The following is a 16090-nucleotide window of genomic DNA, read 5'->3' as shown; positions in this document are numbered from 1 at the left end:
AAATTCAACTATAGGAAGCAGTCTTTTTATACACAGACCTAACAGACAGGAGACGTGATGACATTTGCTTCTATTATTCTGAAAGTAACACGTGCTACATCTGAGCTTTACCTATGCTACACTATACTGGTAAGGTTCTAGGTTTAGGTTTTCAATGTCAGGCACAGATAAACGGTACGAAGAAGCACAAAAATGAGAGGCTTTAAATATGGGATGGGAAAGAGGATTTCCTCTAATAAGACTTTGTCTAGAGCTTTTACCATCAAAATTCTCTAACCTTTGAAAAACAACAGCAGTGTTTCAAATGCCACGATGTGGAAGAGGAGGCAGCACACAGATGTGGATTCTTCCCCATATGTGCATGACGGAACAATTAACCTGATTTCTCCCACTTGTATTTATGGATTCTGAACCGACTAGCATAGACTGGCATGATAGCAAGGCTAAATCAGGAATATTTTCTCTGAATTCCTTCACTCGGATATCACAGAGCCTATACTGGGATCCTTGGCAAACAATATTTGGGGAGACTAAGTTCTGGGTTCTGATTCTGGGAACATTATCTGCCTTGTATAACTATTCTAGGGACTGAGAACTGGCTCATTTTGAAACTCGCTGCCTGTGCTCCTAGAGCTGTGATAGTCTGATGTGTCCCATTTATCATTTTGTCTCTTTAAAAGTGTAGCTCACAAAACACTTGACATCAAGCTAATATAAATCCTGAAGCGTTGAAGGATCTATACCCATTTCAGGACAAGACCTCTCAGCCTGTAGCTTTTATTATTTTTTCAACTTTTTAAATTTAAAAAAAAATTTTAAAATTTAAGTGATCGCCATACCCCACAGAGGACTCAAACTCATGACTCCAAGATCAAGTCGCACGCTTCAAGTGAGCCAACCAGGTGCCCCCAGCCTGCAGCTCTTCAAAGAAACCCATGTTTATAGCAAGCACTGAGAAATTACTCTACCTGAGACTAAGCAGAGTATTAAATTAAAAAGAATGGATTTGGGACTTAAATTTCTTAGGCATTATACAACAAAAGGGCAACAGAATTTGATTTCCTTCACGTTGCTTCTTAAACTTGAATGTATGAGCTGGGTTCTCTATTCCCTGGTTCTCCAGATCATTCTCTACGCTGTGTGTTGCAAAGGCTGCACAGGCTCCTTATCCTCTGACTCCCCTGCTGGATTCAGTGGAGAGCACCAGCAAGATGAAAGGAAAATTAGGGCAGGCTGTTTATTTGGTCGGCTCCTTCCATGCCCAATTGAAACCCTCTCCATAGAGCTACTTTCTGCAGATTGAAAGTAACCCTCTCCATAGAGCTACTTTCTGCAGATTCTGAGGGCCCTCCTCTTCTGGTGCCTCCTCAGGCCTAGGGTGGTGACAGATACTCCATCTTGGTAACCCCAGAATACTGTCTGTCCATGTTAGTTTCCCTATACCCTGTCTGCTCTGGTATGAACAGTCCCTGTTAATGAAGGAACTTTTAAAAATAAAATAAAACTCTTCCCAACCACCCAGTTTGAGTGTGCCATTGACTCCCTGCTAGAACTTGACAGATGCAACTTGAAAGGAGAATTAAGTTCCCAACTTTAATTTCTTTCTGGGAATCTGATAGTAAGAAGGGGATTGTATTTTATGACTTGTCATTTGCTCTCTTTGAAGAACCTCTAGGCCCTTTGGGATATGTGGTTGGATACCTTTGGGGGTATAAAGCAACATATTAGTGAACTTCAGTCTTGAGTGCAGAGGGGGCTTGGAGGAGTTAATTTAACTGGTTATTGTTATGACTTATTTTAGTCTTTTGGGTATGAAATCTGTACTGCCTACCAGCAGTCCTCAGTAGGTCCTCAAAAGAGCACTGACTAGTTTTTGCAGGGTAGCCTCTAAGAAATGGGCCATCCTGAGAGACTGCTGCCCCCATTTCTACTGGAATAACTTTAGTTGACTAAATATTTAATAGTTAAGCCCAAAGGATTAAGGGTGCAAAAACCTCAGAAATTATAGTAGTGACAGATACTGATTCCCCACTCCTATTGTTTCCTTTGAGGCAGAGGTCCCCATTAGTGAAATAACCCTGGCCTCTCTCCACCGCCTCATCCATGATCCCCTAAATGACGTACATGACTGGTGAGTCTGGCAGGAAAAAGTGGATATAAAAGCCCTCTCCTCTACCCTTGCCGTCCTCTGAGCAAGGCCCTGCCTACAGTGAGTCAACACCGTACTCAGCTCCAGCCACAGATTCCCACCCTTTGGTTTGTGGTATGTGTACAGAGAACTCCCTGAATTCAGACAGTTATGACTTGGTGGGAAAATTGGCCTAAATCCAGAACCCTGTACCAAGAAACACATATAAGTGCAAATATGGGCCACATTTTGAAATAGGAGCCTTACATGGAATAAAGATAGTATCTGGACTTCCATCTGCCTTGTTCCTTGGGGAAGAGAGGTAGTATTTATTTGTCCCTTTCAAAGGTCCCCAGCACATACTAAGTTAAAAGCTTCTCAGAATAAACTTCATATTTTGCCAATATAATTTCCTAGATTTTACTGCACAGTGCATAATATATAATACTCATTTACCTACTACCAAACACTAAGTTATGATCAGTTGTGATTTCATTACTTGTTTCACAAACCAAGTAGAAAATACAATGCCCAGCAAAAATGCAAAGCGTTAAAATTATACAGTAGTGAATGAAATAATGAAAATAACAGATCTGCCACTGCTTGGAAAATTTCAATATATTTACCTAAAATGAGTATGTAATTTGTAAGAAGCATTTTGAAACTAAATTATAATAAATGGTGGAATTTTTCCCTTGGTACTACTTTTACTGACTTTTCTATCATTTTCTGTTCAGTTTTTTTTCTTCTTCTTTGTCCTCAGTATATAGAACAAAGGTCAAACTCTGAGAATACATCTCTGTGGTTAACTATAAGTACTGATGATGGTGTCTGGTAAAATAGCTGCTGACACCAGGTCAGCATGAATGATAGAAAAAAACATTGCACTGATAAAAGAGTAAGACCTTTCCTGTTTTGTGTCATGTTTGATATCCAATGGAGCACACACGGAAAATGTTGGTTGACAAAGATATATTATTATGTGAAAACTATTAGAGTTGAAAAGAAGAAAATTTATACTTGAGAGAAATATTTCTGTATTAAACAATTGAATAGTTGCTGGAGCAGGCTGCTGAAATGTCTATGGACAGATCTGTTCAGAAAATGATAATGCTGGAGAGGAAATTTCCTAACACAAATCACCACAAGCCCAGTGTTGGTACCGGTGATTTTGTGACCCATGTCTCTGGCAGATCTCACTTCATAAACAAACCCTCCTTTTACCAATTTTTGATTTGCCTGTGCTGTATGCTAAGAACATAAGACTGATTTATTCCAGAAGGAAAGCTATGTAAGCAGCATGGGCCAGGAGGAGAATGGGTTGAGCAGACCACTTCTGCCAAGAGAATGCAGAGATTCACAGAAAGTTGTTCTATGCATGAACTACTATCCAAAAGGAGGAAACAGCACATGAGGAGGGAGGAGATATTTCATAAGTTAGCAGTGTTTTGTATTACCTCCTCTTCTTTTTTTTTTTTAAGATTTTATTTATTCATTCATGAGAGACCCAGAATGAGAGAGAGAGAGAGTCAGACACAGGCAGGAACAGGCTCCATGTAGGGAGCCTGATGCGGGACTCCATCCTAGGACTCGAGGATCACACCCTGGGCCGAAGGCAGGTACGAAACCACTGAGCCACCCAGCTGTCCCTGTATTACCTCTTCATCTTGTACTCATCAAACACAGTTCATTGAACACTGTATCAGGAACTCTTCTAGGCAAAGGAAGTACCCTCCCAAGGAACACACAATCTAGTTAAGGATATAGAATGTATTTATAAAAATACAAATAGCAAAGTATCAAATGCTATGTAATAGGTGATGATGAATAAATATCCCAGTTTTAGGGAAATATACCAATGTCAAGCTATTATGATTACCTTAATAAGAGCATAGAACCAGACCACATCCTGGAGGACTGGGGTGGAGTTTCCCCAGACAGGAGAGGTTTTCCTATTGTCAGTCATCCCAAACAATATTAAACAAGAAGGCTGGGTTCCAGAGAGTGGTGAGAAACTCAGGTATAGAGGTAACTTGCCTCTTTACGGGCAGAAGCATTCAATACATGAAGAGGACTATGAATTCTGGAGTTTCAAATGGTAGAGCTGGAGCTATCCCTGGTCAGGGAAATAGGCAGCAAGCAAAGCAAACAACGAGCCTCTAAGTGATCACAGGTCTACACACAGATTAGGCAGTGGTCATCAAGGAACTCTCTGATTTAAATGCCTCTTCTTTCATCCATGATGCCTAAGTGAAGCCTAAGCAAGAATCGTCATTGGCTGTGTTGCAGTTGTGTTGTGGATCATGAAAAAGGCCTGATGCATGCATTTGGGAAGGAATGATGTAAGTGAGAGCAGTTCCTCGTCTCTTAGAGCTTAGAGAAGGATGTGAGTGTGGAAGTAAGGAGAGGAAGTAAGGAGGGGAAGAAGGGGGAGCTAGTGCAGCAGAGCAATGCAAGGAGTACCAGATGGAATGCTGTCTCCTAAGGATCAGTGATCAGGAAGGCAGAAGCAGCATGAGGATCAAAGGAAGAAGACTGAAGAGAAGAAATTGAGGTGTCTGCGCCTGAACAGATGAGAAGCAGTTCTCTGGGAATGGCCAGAAACAGCTGAGGTTCATTTTGATGAACCTCGTTTCCTGACAATTAAGTTAATGGGAGAGCTGCCATAACAATTTGCATATAAAGATAATGTTTGCTTTGATTTGATAATAACAGATTTGATAACTTAAGCCTCCACTCTTCCCAGGGTAGCCATCTGTCCCTTTGCCCAGGTCAGTTCCAATTTATGCCAATTGTCCCAGTGTAATTATCAACAGCACTCCTTTTCCTATCAAAAGAGTCCCAGCTTGAATAATAAATAATGTGGTCACCGTAACTAAGCACTACATCAATGACACAGAAAAGAAACACAATTTCCGGAGGGGAGACATCATTGAAGGATGAAGGAGATTAGATCTGAAATGTGTTCTGAAGGAAGAGAGGGCTTAAGGACACACACAAACACACACACACAAAAAAAATCAGGATTTTCGTTTTTTATTTTTTTTAGATTTTACTTATTTATTTGAGCTAGAGAGAGTGAGGGAGACCACAAGCAGAGAGAAGAGGGAGAAGCAGGCTCCTCACTAAGCAGGGAGGCAGATGCTAAACCAACCCCAAAAGTCATGATTTTATAAGGTAAAAGAATAGTATGTGAAAATAAACGCAATGAGGCATATCTGTCCATTTTAGAGATATGTTGAATTCTTTCCATGTGCCAAACACAATTTTCTGTGATTTTATATGTAGGAACACTTTTACTCCTCCTAACAACCTCATGAAGTAGATACTATAACCAGTCCTTTTCTAGTGAGGCACAGAGAATTTAACTAATTTACCCATACTATACAGTGAGATGGCGGCAGAACGTGAATTAAAGAGACAGCCTGGCCTTTCTACAATACACATCAGAGTAATAAGCAGATTTATTTTGCTAAACTTTCTGATGAAAAAAATAGTTGTAGATAAAGTAGGCAAGACGGATTAAAGGGTCTGCAATGCCTTGATACAGCATTTGCACTTCATTCTTCACACGGTATAGAGTTAGTGAAGGGTTTTGAGATATTGATTTGAGTGACTCTCATTTTCAGAAGGTTTATCTTTGAGAATAGCATACAGAAGAAATAGAATTAGATTTAGGAGAAATCACACTGGTTTATAATCTCAAATGTACTCTATGTGTTACCCTCACTCTGCATATAGATAGGTATGAACATGGGTGACATCTTTCAGACTTGTTTTCAACTAAAATTTGAGGAGAATCAGATTAATAATCAGAACACGGAAAAAGAAAGTAACCGGGGAGGGATACAAACATTTCCTGTTTAGAGATATGTTTATCTCTAAAAGCCCCAATGCTGAGAGTGAAATCCTGGAGAAGAGGATGGAGTTGAAGAGGAAAGGAGAAAGGAACAGTAGGGTTATGAAACAAGATCAGAAATTTCAGTTCAGGGGATCCCTGGGTGGCTCAGCGGTTTAGCACCTGCCTTCGGCTCAGGGTGTGATCCTGGAGTCCCGGGATCGAGTCCCACATCGGGCTCCCTGTGTGGAACCTGCCTCTCCCTCTGCCTCTCTCTCTCTCTCTCTCTGTCTCTCATGAATGAATAAATAAAATCTTTATTAAAAAAAATTTTCAGTTCAAAACAAGAAAAGAGGGGCACATGGGTAGCTCAGTGGCTGAGCATCTGCCTTTGGCTCAAGTCATGATACCGAGGTTCTGGGATCAAGTCCCACATCAGGCTCCCTGCATGGAGCCTGCTTCTCCCTCTGCCTGCCTCTCATGAATAAATAAAATCTTTAAAAAAAAAAAAGAATTTTCAGTTACAACTATCCAAGAGTGAACAGCCTTGATGTGATTCTATGAGCATTAGATCTCAAATGCCTCTATTCTAAAAAGTTCAATCCATTGAATGTTATACAAAAATTGGAAAGAAGTATAATTGACACGGTATCTACATAAAAGACAGTACATGCTTAGTAGAAGAAAGAGTAACATGCAGAGTATGTATACTGTGAGTAAATTGGTGAGAGATGGATGGATAGGTAAAATAGATACTGAACAGATGAATGGATAGACAGGCAGATAAGTATTATCAAATTGTTTTACCAAATGTCCCAGTTTCCAAAATGTGGAAACCCAAAAAAGACTCCAAGAGTTTAAGGGCTATGCCTGAAAAATGATTTGCATGCTCCATGTATCAGTAAATGGGAAAAGGAAAATGACTGAAGGTTTTAGTAATTATTTCTAACATCTGGATCTGGACAATTAGTATTTGTGCTTGAGGTTAAAATTGGGTAGTATTTCACATTATTAAAAATCTAGTGAGTATTGGAGTTTGGGGGGATCATTTTCCCTAAAAAATAAAAAATAAATACTTGAAAGTATTCCTTCTCTCAGCCTATGAGGAAAGTGAATTAACTATGCTTTCTTTGTGAACATCAATAGGCAGCCTACATACAATGTAGTGTTTTCTCATGTGCTAGGATTGTGTTTTTGTGTGTACAATATAAAAAGTAAACTGCGTTTCTGAAAATTTTAATCATATTCACCTCAAATAATAAATTTTTAAAAGTAACTGCTTGAAACATCTATGAAAGCAAATCAATTAAAATCATAAACATTAGGGGTGCCTAATGTTAAGCATTAGGGTGGCTGTCAGTCATCCGATTCTTGGATTCAGCTCAGGTCATGAACACAGGGTTGTGAGATCAAGCCTTGCATGGAGCCCCACATGGGGCTCCACGCTTAGTGGGGAATCTGCTTGAGATTCTCTCTCTCCCTCTCCCTCTACCCTTCTCCTCACTCTCTCTCTCTCTAAAATAAATAAATCTTTGAAAAAATAAAATCATAAGCATTATATTTACCCTAAAAATATGTATATGCATGGGGTACTTGGCTGGCTCAGTCTGTAGTATGTGAGTCTTGGGGTAGTGAGTTTGAGCTCCATGTGGGGGTAGATATTAAAAATGAAAAAAAAAATTTTAAATATGTATTTACATATTTAGCATATGTATAGTTTCACTTCCTTTTTATGTGGTCCATATCTCATAGGGGCCCAAATTAAAATTCCAGCAAAGAATCAGACACCTGTCTTCTAATGCTTATATATTATTTTGAAAAACAATGAGTTCTGTTGATGAGCAACAATAAAAATGTGTCCATTTTTAAATCATTTATTTTAGCAGAAAGACAACCAAAGGGGTTTGTTTTTTTTTAGTTATATTTTTAGGTTATATAATGAAGTCATTATTTCCAGAGAATAATTCCCTTTCCAATTGCTTGAAACCAGTGTCATAATAATTTGATTTAGATTGGAAAGTAACAATCATAGTCTCTTTTCAATTAAGAGACATACTTCATTTTCCAATACCTCCATTTTCTTCATTTCTTCTAAAACTCATTACAAACCAAATAATTTCATTCAGCCCAAGTAACTTCTGGAAATACAATCAAGGGTTACAGTATAATCGTGAAGTTTTAATGTTGTCCTTTATCTTTTTCTTGGGAACATTTTATATTAATAGGAAGAAACTCCAACTTTTTTTGAAACTCCAACTTTTAAAAAATATTTCCTTAAGGTATAACATCAGCTGTGAAACTAAAAATAGGAAAACTATAGCTTTTCTCAGGACTAGTATGATGCAGCACTATTAAAGTATATTTTTAAAGACATAAATGTGTCAAGAATCTATGACTATTATTACACAGCCAAAGAGCAATTAAAGTTTTAGGGGCACCTGGGTGGCTCAGTCAGTTGAGCATCCAATTCTTGGTTTCTATTCAGGTCATGATCTCAGGGTCTTGAGATCAAGCCCCACATCAGGCTCCATGCTCAGCAGGGAGTCCGCTTGCAATTCTCTTCTTCTTCCTCTGCCCCACCTCCCCCCCCACACACACACTCTCTCAAATAAATAAAGGCTTAAAAAATAGTTTTAAAAAACTACAATGTCAGGTATATGACTTTTTAAAGTCAGCAAAATCAAAATGCATGTTTCCAAATATATATATTTTTTGAAATTTAAGCTATAAGTTCAGGAGAAATACTGTTCTTCTGATAATTTAGTAGCCAAGGTAGACTTTGTAATAAGATGTATACAGGCTCAAAGGAGACTTATATTTTGAGGTAACATATTTAAATTTAAAAAAATTAATGATGGAAAGAAAAAATAATATAATTCTTAACTCTAAGAATATTGCCAAGACTTTACATGTATAGTTGTCTCAGTTTCTCTTTCAAGAATCCAGGAAGGTTGTTATCATTGCCTATATTTTATAAAGAAACAGGGGCTGCAAAAGAACAAATAAATTACTGAAGACCATACACAAATGAGTAGCAGGGTAAGAATTTCAAAACAAGACGTCAATTCAAAATCCTTCCTTTATTGACATGAGGATTCTTTGACTTACTATGCTATAATTTTCCTGGGTCAATCACATCAAAGTGATCACTGAAAAGATGTAGAGAAATACTGGTAGGAGTATATCCACACAGCCATTTTAGAGAATAATTTGCCAGTATCTATCAAAATGTTAAACATTAAAAAGCATATCCTTTTATTCAGTACTTCTCTTTCAGGAATCCATCCTATAGAAATTCTTGCTATACATCATTGCAGTATTATCTATAATCTCAACAAAACAACAACGACAAAATAGGATCAACCCAATGTCCATGATAGGGAACTGTTTCAATATCAATGCAGCATGCCCACACCACAGAGCTATAGATAGTAATGTAAGACTGTGGTAAATCTATAAGTACTTCCATGGAAAGGTCTCTAAGATATATTTCTGAGAGTAAAAGCAAAATAGAATATTAAAAGTAGCATGATCATAGTTATAAATTTTGTTAGAATTACAAATAGATGGTAGAGGGACATACTGAGGAGACCTTCCTACCAGGCAATGCTATTTTACTGACCTTATGACTTTGATTTATCTTTATTCCTAGAAAACCAGCCCATGCCACAAGTCAAAGACCAAAAATTAAATGTCTCCACCACGTCTTCTTCCCAGGTCTATCAGAGGTCTAGGACCTAAGTCACCATGACCATATTAATCACAAAGCGATTTGACATTTTAAACACTGTCACTCAATTTACTAATCCGGTCCTCATAATACCCATAATCCAAGTATCCCACAGCAGTTCAGCAATAATAAAGTTATACTATTCTGCTATTTTATGCCAGTATAAACTCCTAGTTTTACTTCATTTGGCAAGCATTTACAGAGGGTTTACTGTGAGCCAGCTTCTCACAATAGGTGTTATCAGGGTAGAAAGATAAATCAAAGTAGACAAAGATCCTACCCTGAATAAAATAAGCAACCATAGTATATATGTTGAGGGATGCTAAATTATAAGATACGTGCACAAATAACATAATTTAAGGAAAAAGGAAATAGGTGGCCTTACAAAGGTACCAAAAAGGGGCACCTGGCTGGCTCAGTCCGTTAAGCATCTGCCTTTGGCTCAGGTCACAATCCGAGGGTCCTAGGATCAAGCCCTGTGTCATGCTCCCTGCTCAGTGGGGAGTCTGCTTCTCCCTCTCCCTCTGCCTCTCACTCTCAAATAAACAAAATCTTTAAAGGGAGTGGAAGGAAGGAGAGAAGGAAAGAAGGAAAGAAGGAAAGAAGGAAAGAAGGAAGGAAGGAAGGAAGGAAGGAAGGAAGGAAGGAAGGAAGGAAGGAAGGGAGGGAGGAAGAAAAAAAGGTACAAACTATTATCTCAGTAATCTGCAAATCTTGATGCCTAAGGATCTTCTGTAAGGGTCTAAATTCTGAATGTAAGTTGTTCATATAACTCTCTTTGCTTATTTGTTCACAATAGTTCTCTAAGATCTTAATGATCCCCTAAGACTCTACTATACAACGTGATTAAGTGGCTGGCACACAAAGTTAAAAACAAGTAAATCTAATCTCCTATCAGGGCTGCTCCATTTACTAGCTGTTTGGGAGAGTTATTTAACCTTTTTGAGGCTCTGTGTAGTCAACTGTATTCTGTAAAAGTGGCCATGTCGATACTTTTCCTCAGAGCCTTGTCTCTCTTCTACCAAGAGAAGTCAATTTCTTCTCCTCTTGAAATTGGGCATTCCTCATAGTCACACAGTCACTTAACGAACAGAATGTGGCTTCACTTCCAAGCTAGTCATAAGAAGGATCTCTCTCTCCCCCCGCTCAGCACTTACCTTAAAATTCATCCACCATGCTCTCAGGAACTATAAATTAATCCATGTGAAAATAACATAGCCGACCTTTGCATCCACCAGCATCAACCACTGGACCTGTGAGTGGATGAGACTTCAGGTGATCACAGATCCAGCCTTCAAGTGCTCTATCTGAGACCTCAGATATTGCAAAGTAGAGACAAGTCATCTCCATCTGAATTCCTGATCCACAAATCCATAAGCATAATAAATGTTTATTTTTCACATAATGTGTAGCAAAGATATAGTAACTGGAACACTCAATTTCTTCATCTGGAAAAACAGAATAAGACAGTATCTGGAGAGTTATTTTGAGTATTAAAGGAGACAATATAAAGAATTTAGTGTAGAGCCAGACACATGGAGATACTAGACAAATAAAAATTACTATTAAAATGTTAGTCTTCTCAAAGACTGTCCCCCTCCACTACATTACACATTATCTTGCCTCCTCTTTTCAACTCTGGTAGAAAAAGTTCCCATTCTGAAACTGCACCCTCAAAAATATTTAAGAACTACACCAGCCATTAGTTTATGAGGAGCTAGGTGGCTTTTAGCTAGCAATTCGTATATCCCCAATCCCTTCCAGTAAATTTTATCTCTGAAGGGAGGAACTAACAGGATGAAAGGAATGGTTAGAATAGCCAAGAGTGAGGCAAGGTAAAAAAAAAACTCCTGGCTGATGAACTCGGTTTCTAATTTTTTCTGTTGTCATTCTGGGCAATATGTACTTGTATAATACACATGCAAATTCACCATTTGAAATGAGCACTTCTGTGATTAGAAATTGTGATGGTTGGTATTCAGAGCACCAATTTAAACATTTCATTTTTCGATTCATTCATTCATTCATTCATTCATTGGACCTTCACTTAGCACCTTGTACATGCCAGATGCTGTGCTGGTACTAATAATTCAATGACATATTCTACATGGTCTCTACCCTTAAAGATAGAAAAACACATAAAAGTTCTTTTTTTTTTTTTTTGAGTTCTTTCTTCTCCAAAGAAGTCTTTAACATTTTGCTTGCATAAAAATATGTTTTAGTGAAAGGAGCAAAAATTTAAAACAAATACGTTACGTATTAATGCACTTTCAATTTATATTGATATTCTCTAGTTTTCACATTATTTTTACTCATTGCTATCTTCATCACCAGCACACACATCAACCAACACAATATTTCAAGTATATCTAGTTTGCCTTATCATCAGTAACAAAGCTGAGTAATTACAGTATTGCCATATGGGTATGGAAGTTACAGTGACAGGTCACTGGGCCCATGAACTTCATAAATACTTGCTAAATGAGAATTAAAGTATAATGCTGATGAACACCAGGTCCAGGGAAATTTTTAAAAACCAGGCAAGCTTTTCACTGTTCCCTGAGGGAGTCATGTTGCTCATCAGAACCAAATCTCCCTGAGTGGTCCTCAATGAGCAACACCCCTATCAACTACCATAACTCATGCTGCCTCAAAAAGGCAGCTGGACTGAAAATCCTTATTGTTTACTAAAGTATTCAGTATTCACAGTGCAAGAGTAGACTGTACCTCCTCCCTGACAGCCTAGCAGGACTAACGCCACTTTGTCATATATTCCTGCTTACTCAAATCTTCACCAAAAACCCAAGTGTCCATGTCACCCTTTATCTCATAACCAAAATGCTGTTTACACCCTCTAATATAAGCTAATTCCCCTCCTTTGTCCTTCCGCCTAAATACCAGATTTTCACATAACTAGTTCTCTGTCAATGTTTAGGTCTCACATCAAATACCATCCTCTCAAAGGTCTTATCTGACCATGCTAGGTAGGTCTTATGTCATGCTCAATTATAGCACTATGTATTTCATTCACAGCAATGTCACAATTTGTAATTATAATTTAGTTTTTCTGGTTTACTTGCTTAGTAATTTTTTGTTTACTGGTTTATTACATATCTTTCCAAATTAGACAATAAAGTCCATAAAAGTCAGAGATGATACTCATGTTGCTTACCACTCTCCACCCAATGCCTACATCCAGCACCTGATATGTGCATAATAAATATATGTTGGATGAAAAAAAGCTACTAAATAGTTAACCAAGAATATCATTATATAAACAGAAACATACACTTTGCTCCATTTCTAGTGCCACTACCATTACACAAATGAACACCATTTAATTGGTTGAAACAATTTTTAAATGGTCTCCCAGCTTCTCTTGCTTCACTACTTTCTTCCCTTGTGAATCTGCTCTCTACATAGTAAGAAAAGTGATTTACAAAAAGTAAACTTAAAGAAGACAAAGTTACTTAAGAATTTTGCTTCCGAGAAAAAAAAAGTTGATCTATTTTTCCTTATTTTTCCCCTTATGTACAATTTAAAACCCTGGACACTATGTATACAACAAACATCTGAAGACTCTAAAATGTGGAGAGAGGGCATATCAGTAGAAACACAGAGACTCAAGGAATGAAAGGGTGGTGAGTTTCCTAGGCTTTCTTTTTGCCTCAAATATTCCAGATTTGAAACTGAATAACTGGTAACCCAAAAGGACCAATACACACAAACAAAGCTCAAACAAAAGTCATACACCCATGGAAATTTGAGAGGAGAAAATATACTTGGAAATGAGAAGGGCAGCAGAAGCCAAAGAGAAGGATTTCGGTATTGAGTGTGTGTATTTCCTTTCTCTCCTCTTCATTCCAGCTCACTGCATTCCTCCTCCTATAGTATACATTTAGATTCCAGATCTCCCTGCTGCATCTGCATGCCAATACTTACACCATCACCACCTCGCTTGACTCCACCACTACCAGATAGGCCCCAATGTCAGAGGAAATACAGAGGCCAGGAATGAAGAAAAGGAGAAGTGGCAGGAAAATGCAAGGGCAGACAGTAAGATACTGAATTAACCTCTTAGCTTTCAAGAAGTTTTCAAAGTACCAATGAAGAAGGGAAAAGAGAGGGGTACCTAGGTGGCTCAGTGGTTGAGCATCTGCCTTGGGCTCAGGGCATGATCCCAGGGTCCTGGGATGGAGTCCCACATCAGATTCCCCACATTGAGCCTGCTTCTCCCTCTGCCTATGTCTCTGCTTCTCTCTCTGTGTCTCTCATGAGAAAATAAATAAAATCTTTAATTTAAAAAAAAAAAAGAAGGGAAAAAAGAGAGGAGAGACCTACAATGGTGTGGCTCTTCATACCCAAGTATACACTGAGTATTTATTAGGAGTTGCAAATTTACTACCACATTCAATTAAATGGAGAAGGTTTTATGAAAGACGTGAAAGAGAAAGAAAGAAAGAAAGAAAGAAAGAAAGAAAGAAAGAAAGAAAGAAAGAAAGAAAGAAAGAAAGACATGAAAATGTGGGAATTAACTGAAAGAAGAATTTGGTGAATTGCCAAGTTAAAGGAAATTTAGGAAACACTGCAAAGATGTCAATATATCAATTAAACCAAAAAGAAAACTGAGTATTCTCAATTATTAATACATGATTACAACCAATATTATACAAATATATTTAAATATACAATGAAATATAAGCTATATTATAATTACACATCAAGAAAAAACTAATTAGAGGTGCTGCGGAGGAACGGCTGTTGACCTGCGGGCCTCGGCTCCCGGCTCCCGGCTCCCGGCTCCCGGCTCGTCAGCGGCTCCCGCGCTCTCCTCTCCCCCCGTGAAGACGCGGCCATGGCGCTCCGGGTCACCAGGAACACAAAAGTGAATGTTGAAAACAAGGCGAAGATCGGTATGGCAGGGGCAAAGCGGGTGCCTCTGGCCTCTGCTGCAGCCTCCAAGCCCGGCCTGAGGCCAAGAACTGCTCTGGGAGACATTGGTAACAAAGTCAGTGAACAACCACAGGCCAAACTGCCTCTGAAAAAGGAAGCAAAAACTGCAGTTCCTGGAAAAGTCATTGCTAAAAAAATACCAAAGCCTCTGGAGAAGGCACCTGAGCCTGTCCCTGTCCCTGTGCCAGAACCAGAGCTGGAACCTGAGCCGGTTAAAGAAGAAAAACTTTCACCCGAGCCTATTTTGGTTGATACTCCCTCTCCAAGCCCGATGGAAACATCTGGATGTGCTCCTGCAGAAGAATATCTGTGTCAGGCTTTCTCTGATGTAATTCTTGCAGTGAATGATGTAGATGCAGAAGATGGAGCTGATCCAAACCTTTGTAGTGAATACGTGAAAGATATTTATGCTTATCTGAGACAACTTGAGGAAGAACAAGCAGTCAAACCAAAATACCTACTGGGTCGTGAAGTCACTGGAAACATGAGAGCCATCCTAATTGACTGGCTAGTACAGGTTCAAAAAAAATTCAGGTTACTGCAGGAGACCATGTACATGACTGTTTCCATTATTGATCGGTTCATGCAGAATAACTGTGTGCCCAAGAAGATGCTGCAGCTGGTTGGTGTCACTGCCATGTTTATTGCAAGCAAATATGAGGAAATGTACCCTCCAGAAATTGGTGACTTTGCCTTTGTGACTGACAATACTTACACTAAACACCAAATCAGACAGATGGAAATGAAGATTCTAAGATCCTTAAATTTTGGTCTGGGCTGCCCTCTACCCCTGCATTTCCTTCGGAGAGTGTCTAAGATTGGAGAGGTTGATGTTGAGCAACATACTTTGGCCAAATACCTGATGGAGCTATCTATGTTGGACTGCGATATGGTACACTTTCCTCCTTCTCAGATTGCAGCAGGAGCTTTTTGCTTAGCGCTGAAAATTCTCGATAATGGTGAATGGACACCAACTCTACAGCATTTTCTGTCCTACACTGAAGAATCCCTTCTAAATGTTATGCAACACCTGGCTAAGAATATAGTCATGGTGAATCGTGGGCTTACAAAGCACGACTATCAAGAACAAGTATGCCGCCTCTAAGCATGCTAAGATCAGCACTCTGGCACAGATAAATTCTGCACTAGTTCAAGATTTAGCCAAGGCTGTGGCAAAGGTGTAACTTGAAACATGCATTGGAGTATTGTAATATCTGCAAATAAAATTGGCACCATGTGCCATCTGTATATATTATATGTTACCTTTACTTACTTTTAATAAAGCTTGTGGTCCTTTTTAACTTCTTAAAAAAAAAAAGAAAAAAAAAGAAAAAACTAATTAGATATATTTTCTAAGTTTTCATTTTTTTAATTTAAAAAAATTTTTTTTAATTAATTAATTTGTTGTTTAAGTAATCTCCATATCCAACATAGGACCTGA

The 16090-nt window shown here is 38.5% G+C and overlaps 1 pseudogene; it reads left to right on the top strand.

Annotated features, from left to right (window-relative positions):
• The first annotated feature begins 14457 nt into the window (after positions 1-14457).
• On the top strand, positions 14458-15870 carry LOC112650685 (G2/mitotic-specific cyclin-B1-like; annotated as a pseudogene).
• Positions 15871-16090: the final 220 nt, after the last annotated feature.

Source organism: Canis lupus, chromosome 29 (assembly GCF_003254725.2).
Source record: "Canis lupus dingo isolate Sandy chromosome 29, ASM325472v2, whole genome shotgun sequence".
Taxonomy (NCBI): Eukaryota; Metazoa; Chordata; class Mammalia; order Carnivora; family Canidae; genus Canis; species Canis lupus.
This window is presented reverse-complemented; position numbering and strand designations above follow the sequence as displayed.